The sequence below is a fragment of the Scardinius erythrophthalmus genome, assembly GCF_964197995.2.
Source record: "Scardinius erythrophthalmus genome assembly, chromosome: 5".
NCBI classification, from domain to species: domain Eukaryota; kingdom Metazoa; phylum Chordata; class Actinopteri; order Cypriniformes; family Leuciscidae; genus Scardinius; species Scardinius erythrophthalmus.
Window position 1 is genome coordinate 55867448 of NC_138225.1, and position 8183 is coordinate 55875630.

Here is an 8183-nt window from a genome sequence, read left to right on the forward strand (position 1 = left end):
TACACTCACCATTAGCCATTAGCTAGTACATTTGTTTTTTTACTCGCCAGACTGATATACTTATTTATTTATTTGTGTGTATATATATATATATATGTATGTATGTATTTATTTATTCATTTAGTGGCAGGAGGAGCAAACGACAGACACAGTGGGAGTGGTGTCAGGCCTCGGAGAGGCATTTATTAAAGTAAAATAAACATAAAAATGTCATAAAATGGGGGAAATAAAGTGTTAACAAAAAGGGGATCTGGTGTCCTCGACGTGCAAGGGAATCATGAAGGATGGATAGTGAAGAGATGAGATGGGTAATCAAGTCAAGTCACCTTTATTTATATAGCGCTTTTTATAATACAGATTGTTTCAAAGCAGCTTTACAGAGATAACAGGAAAATAATGCAACAATGTTTGTTTCCAGAAAAAAATAGTATCTTCATTTTTGTTGTAAAAAAAAAGTTATTAATTTAGTTCATTTATATATACACTGAACAAAATTATAAATACAACACTTTTGTTTTTGCCCCTATTGTTTCATGAGCTGAACTCAAAGATCTAAGACTTTTTCTATGTACACAAAAGGCCTGTTTCTCTCAAATATTGTTCACAAATCTGTCTAAATCTGTGTTAGCGAGCACTTCACCTTTGCCGAGATAATTTACGTTGTGTGCTTCTAAATTAACCAGAAAGTTTAGAAGCACACACCGTAAATCAACATGCTAACCAAATATTCACAATATTAACACATGCCTCTAAAATTTGGGGGCCACTGTGCTCCTAGTGAAAAAAGTTAGTCTCGAGCCCTGTTCCAGGAATTGTGTACAGATCCTTGCAACATGGGGCCGTGCATTATCATACTGCAACATGAGGTGATGGTCGTGGGTGAATGGCACAACAATGGGCCTCAGGATCTTGTCACGGTATCTCTGTGCATTCAAAATGCCATCAATAAAATGCACCTGTGTTCGTTGTCCGTAACATACGCCTGCCCATACCATAACCCCACCGCCACCATGGGCCACTCGATCCACAACGTTGACATCAGCAAACCGCTCACCCACACGACGCCATACACGCTCTCTGCCATCTGCCCTGTACAGTGAAAACCGGGATTTATCCGTGAAGAGAACACCTCTCCAAAGTGCCAGACATCATTGAATGTGCATACAGTAATATACAGTAAGTACCCAATACAGTTAAACTGCACATTTTAGAGTGGCCTTTTATTGTGGACAGCCTAAGGCACACCTGTGCAATAATCATGCTGTCTAGTCAGCATCTTGATATGCCACACCTGTGAGGTGGATGGATTATCTCGGCAAAGGAGAAGTGCTCACTAACACAGATTTAGACAGATTTGTGAACAATATTTGAGATCTTTGAATTCATCTCATGAAAAATGGCAAAAACAAAAGTGTTGCGTTTATAATTTTGTTCAGTGTGTGTGTGTGTATATATATATATATATATATATATATATATATATATATATATATATATATATATATATATATATATATATACAGCCGCTCTGGAGAAAACTGTGAAGTCATCGTCCAGCTCACTTCAGTTCTCATATCATGGTGTCAATGCAGGCAGATCAATAATATTGTTAAATATTAAATTAAATGTCCCCCACTAAGCAAGCCAAAAGCCAATGGCGACAAAGGCGAAAAAGGCCACAGTGGCAGGAACCCAAACTCCATCAGTGACAGAATGGAGAAGTAAACCTTGGGAGAAACCAGGCTCAGTCGGGGGCCAGTTCTGTAATACAATACAGTAATACAATACAGTGTATTATTATGATTCAGGCAGCATTATAGGTCAGAAGTCAGATTGGATTGGAACATTCAGAATATTATCCAGTTCCATCTGGTTCAAGGTCAGAGTCATCAGGCCGGTATGGAGACGAGTTTGTTGAGGATCAGTGCCGATGGCTGTCGTCACAGGGAGAGTCTAGTTGACACAACCTTTGCTGACACTTCAGGGATGCGTTGTGGTCATGTCTAGGAGCAGGTCCTCCATCTGATCTGGATACGGCCCGGATCTGGCTGACTACATCATGCGTTGTGCTCGTGTCTAGGAGCAGGTCCTCCATCTGATCTGGATACGGCCCGGATCTGGCTGACTACATCATGCGTTGTGGTCGTGTTTAGGCGCAGGTCCTCCATCTGATCTGGATACGGCCCGGATCTGGCTGACTACATCATGCGTTGTGCTCGTGTCTAGGCGCAGGTCCTCCATCTGATCTGGATACGGCCCGGATCTGGCTGACTACATCATGCGTTGTGCTCGTGTCTAGGCGCAGGTCCTCCATCTGATCTGGATACGGCCCGGATCTGGCTGACTACATCATGCGTTGTGGTCGTGTCTAGGCGCAAGTCCTCCATCTGATCTGGATACGGCCCGGATCTGGCTGACTACATCATGCGTTGTGCTCGTGTCTAGGCGCAGGTCCTCCATCTGGTCTGGATATGGCCCGGATCTGGCTGACTACATCATGCGTTGTGCTCGTGTCTAGGAGCAGGTCCTCCATCTGATCTGGATACGGCCCGGATCTGGCTGACTACATCATGCGTTGTGGTCGTGTCTAGGCGCAGGTCCTCCATCTGATCTGGATCCGGCCCGGATCCGACTGACTACATCATGCGTTGTGGTCATGTCTAGGAGCAGGTCCTCCATCTGATCTGGATACGGCCCGGATCTGGCTGACTACATCATGCGTTGTGGTCGTGTTTAGGCGCAGGTCCTCCATCTGATCTGGATACGGGCCGGATCTGGCTGACTACATCATGCGTTGTGGTCGTGTCTAGGCGCAGGTCCTCCATCTGATCTGGATACGGCCCGGATCTGGCTGACTACATCATGCGTTGTGGTCGTGTCTAGGCGCAGGTCCTCCATCTGATCTGGATCCGGCCCGGATCCGGCTGACTACATCATGCGTTGTGCTCGTGTCTAGGCGCAGGTCCTCCATCTGATCTGGATATGGCCCGGATCTGGCTGACTACATCATGCGTTGTGCTCGTGTCTAGGCGCAGGTCCTCCATCTGATCTGGATCCGGCCCGGATCCGGCTGACTACATCATGCGTTGTGGTTGTCTAGGCGCAGGTCCTCCATCTGATCTGGATATGGCCCGGATCTGGCTGACTACATCATGCGTTGTGCTCGTGTCTAGGCGCAGGTCCACCATCTGATCTGGATACGGCCCGGATCCGGCTGACTACATCATGTGTTGTGGTCGTGTCTAGGCACAGGTCCTCCATCTGGTCTGGATATGGCCCGGATCTGGCTGACTACATCATGCGTTGTGGTCGTGTCTAGGCGCAGGTCCTCCATCTGATCTGGATACGGCCCGGATCTGGCTGACTACATCATGCGTTGTGCTCGTGTCTAGGCGCAGGTCCTCCATCTGGTCTGGATATGGCCCGGATCTGGCTGACTACATCATGCGTTGTGGTCATGTCTAGGAGCAGGTCCTCCATCTGATCTGGATACGGCCCGGATCTGGCTGACTACATCATGCGTTGTGGTCGTGTCTAGGCGCAGGTCCTCCATCTGATCTGGATCTGGCCCGGATCCGGCTGACTACATCATGCGTTGTGCTCGTGTCTAGGAGCAGGTCCTCCATCTGATCTGGATACGGCCCGGATCTGGCTGACTACATCATGCGTTGTGGTCGTGTTTAGGCGCAGGTCCTCCATCTGATCTGGATACGGCCCGGATCTGGCTGACTACATCATGCGTTGTGCTCGTGTCTAGGCGCAGGTCCTCCATCTGATCTGGATACGGCCCGGATCTGGCTGACTACATCATGCGTTGTGGTCGTGTCTAGGCGCAAGTCCTCCATCTGATCTGGATACGGCCCGGATCTGGCTGACTACATCATGCGTTGTGCTCGTGTCTAGGCGCAGGTCCTCCATCTGGTCTGGATATGGCCCGGATCTGGCTGACTACATCATGCGTTGTGCTCGTGTCTAGGAGCAGGTCCTCTATCTGATCTGGATCCGGCCCGGATCCGGCTGACTACATCATGCGTTGTGCTCGTGTCTAGGCGCAGGTCCTCCATCTGGTCTGGATATGGCCCGGATCTGGCTGATTACATCATGCGTTGTGGTCGTGTCTAGGCGCAGGTCCTCCATCTGATCTGGATACGGCCCGGATCTGGCTGACTACATCATGCGTTGTGCTCGTGTCTAGGCGCAGGTCCTCCATCTGGTCTGGATATCAAGTCAAGTCAAGTCAAGTCATCTTCATTTATATAGCGCTTTTAACAATGTAGATTGTCTCAAAGCAGCTTTACAGAGATAAGCGTATAATTTAAGGTAACAGAGATTGTTTCGGCTTTACAGCAGAGTTAAGTTATTTCCATCTAAAGTTAGTTTTAATTGATTTGGTTCCGTCGCAATGATCATTTGTTATTAAATTAGGGGCCGCTAAGACGACACCATTCTCTCTACACAGACTTTAAACGCGAACCTGTGAGAAACGCTGATGGCGGTCACATGCGCATTTAGAATGGGTTCTATAGTTATGTGCGTTAGAATATACGCAGGTTTGGAATTCCCTACAAGCCAAGCCTAAACAAAATACTTGTCTTTCCTTATAAATTTTGATAAGGAATTTTATTTTATTTGTTGCTTTGGGGTAGGACCGCAAGACGAATTTTCCCGACAACGCCTTATCTGTAGAGTGGTAGTGGGATCCTCCATAGGGAGAGACTAGTTGGCACTTCAGCACTGCGTTGTCATCGGTCCAGGTGAAGGTCCTTCGTCAGATCTGGATACGGCCTGGATCCGGCAGGCTGCAGGAAAAACCTTGGGATAAACACAGACACTAAAATTAGCGTAGATGCCATTCTTCTCATGATGTAACGAGTACATCAGGATTTTTGGGAAGTGTTCCCGGTTCCGGCTGACCTAATCTATGCAGCATAACATTAAATTATAGAAGTCTATAATGTATTATGTGAAAGCTAGGTCAAAGAGATGTGTCTTTAATCTGGCTTTGAACTGACAGAGTGTGTCTGCTTCCCGGACAATGGTAGGAAGACTGTTCCAGAGTTTTGGTGCTAAATAGGAAAAGGATCTACCGCCAGCAGTCGATTTAGATATTCTAGGTATAATCAACTGGCCGGAATTTTGAGATCGTAATAGACGTGACGGACTATAATGCGTTAAGAGCTCGCTCAAGTACTGCGGAGCTAAACCATTCAGTGCTTTGTAAGTAATCAGCAATATTTTAAAATTTATGCGATGTTTAATAGGGAGCCAGTGCAGTTTTGACAGAACTGGGCTAATATGGTCATACTTCCTGGTTCTGGTAAGAACTCGAGCTGCTGCGTTTTGGACCAGCTGTAGTTTGTTTATTAAGCGTGCAGGGCAACCACCCAGTAGAGCATTACAATAATCTAGCCTTGAGGTCATGAACGCATGAACTAATTGTTCCGCATTTGTCAATGAGAGCATATGACGTAATTTAGATATATTTTTAAGATGGAAAAATGCAGTTTTACAGATACTAGACACGTGACTTTCAAATGAAAGATTGGTATCAAAGAGCACACCCAGGTTCCTAACCAACGACGAAGACTTAACAGAGCAGCCATCAAGTGTTAGACAGTATTCTAGATTATTACGTGAGGAAGTTTTTTGTCCAATAATTAGAATCTCTGTTTTTTCAGAATTTAGAAGTAGGAAATTACAAGTCATCCAATTTTTTATATCCGCTATGCATTCCGTTAATTTTGTGAATTGATAAGTTTCGTTAGGTTTTGAAGAAATATAGAGCTGAGTATCGTCAGCATAACAGTGAAAGCTAATTCCATGTTTCCTAATGATATCTCCTAATGGTAGCATGTACAGAGTGAACAGCAGCGGTCCTAATACTGAGCCTTGTGGTACGCCATACTTAACCTGTGATCGATGAGACATCTCATCATTTACTGCTACAAACTGATAACGGTCAGATAAGTATGATTTAAACCATGCTAGTGCATTTCCTGTAATGCCAACATAATGTTCTAATCTATTTAAAAGAACGTTGTGGTCGATGGTGTCAAATGCAGCGCTAAGATCGAGTAACACTAATAGAGAGATACAACCACGATCGGATGATAAGAGCAAATCATTTTTGACTCTAACGAGAGCTGTTTCGGTACTATGGTACGGTCTAAATCCGGACTGGAAATCCTCGCAGATATCATTTCTTTCAAGAAAGGAACACAGTTGTGAGGATACTGCCTTTTCTAATATCTTTGACAGAAAAGGTAGATTCGAGATCGGCCTGTAATTGACTAATTCTGAAGGATCAAGTTGCGTTTTTTTAACAAGCGGTTTAATCAAAGCCAGCTTAAAGTTTTTTGGTACGTATCCTAGAGACAAAGACGAATTAATGATATTAAGAAGAGGATCTATGACCTCTGGAAGTATTTCTTTCAGTAGCTTAGTCGGTATAGGGTCTAACATACATGTTGTTGATTTAGATGATTTAATGAGTTTAGTAAATTCTTCCTCTCCTATAGCAACGAATGAATCAAATTTTTCCTCAGGGAGACTACAATGCACTGCCTGATGCGATACTGTAGTAGACGGTTGCATAGTTATAATTTTGTCCCTGATATTATCAATCTTATAAGTGAAGAAGTTCATAAAGTCATTACTGCTGTGTTGCTTGGAAACTTCGGTGCTTGAAGCTTTATTTTTCGTTAGTTTAGCCACCGTTTCAAATAAATACCTAGGATTATGTTTATTTTCTTCTAATAGGGTTGAAAAATAAGCAGATCTAGCTGCTTTTAAAGCCTCTCTGTAAGTAATTGAGCTCTCTTTCCATGAAATGCGAAATACCTCTAGTTTTGTTTTCTTCCAGTTGCGCTCCATTTTTCTGGCTGCTCTCTTAAGGGCCCGAGTGTGCTCGTTGTACCACGGCGTTGGACTATTTTCTTTAATCTTCTTTAAGCGCAACGGAGCAACTGTGTCTAAAGTGCTGGAAAAGAGAGAGTTAAACGTTTCTGTTGTAATATCTAGTTCTTCTAAGCTATCTGAGATGCTGAGATGATGAAACTGATTAGGAAGATTATTAATAAAGCAATCTTTAGTAGCAGAAGTGATAGGTCTCACATATTTGAAACACGGAGTCGGCTTTGCAGCCTTGGCTAAATGCAAATTACACGAGACTAGATAATGATCTGAGATGTCATCGCTCTGCTGCAGAATTTCAACGGCATCCACATCTATTCCGCGTGATAATATTAGATCTAGAGTATGATTACGACGATGAGTAGGTCCTGACACGTGTTGTCTAACTCCAATTGAATTTACAATGTCTTTAAATGCCAATCCCAATGCATCTTTTTCATTATCGATGTGTATATTAAAATCACCAACAATTAGTACTTTATCTTTTACTTTATCTTTATATGGCCCGGATCTGGCTGACTACATCATGCGTTGTGCTCGTGTCTAGGAGCAGGTCCTCCATCTGATCTGGATCCGGCCCGGATCCGGCTGACTACATCATGCGTTGTGCTCGTGTCTAGGCGCAGGTCCTCCATCTGGTCTGGATATGGCCCGGATCTGGCTGACTACATCATGCGTTGTGGTCGTGTCTAGGCGCAGGTCCTCCATCTGATCTGGATACGGCCCGGATCTGGCTGACTACATCATGCGTTGTGGTCGTGTCTAGGCGCAGGTCCTCCATCTGATCTGGATCCGGCCCGGATCTGGCTGACTACATCATGCGTTGTGGTCGTGTCTAGGCGCAGGTCCTCCATCTGATCTGGATACGGCTCGGATCCGACTGACTACATCATGCGTTGTGGTCATGTCTAGGAGCAGGTCCTCCATCTGATCTGGATACGGCCCGGATCTGGCTGACTACATCATGCGTTGTGCTCGTGTCTAGGCGCAGGTCCTCCATCTGATCTGGATACGGCCCGGATCTGGCTGACTACATCATGCGTTGTGGTCGTGTCTAGGCGCAGGTCCTCCATCTGATCTGGATCCGGCCCGGATCCGGCTGACTACATCATGCGTTGTGCTCGTGTCTAGGCGCAGGTCCTCCATCTGATCTGGATACGGCCCGGATCTGGCTGACTACATCATGCGTTGTGGTCGTGTTTAGGCGCAGGTCCTCCATCTGATCTGGATACGGCCCGGATCTGGCTGACTACATCATGCGTTGTGGTCGT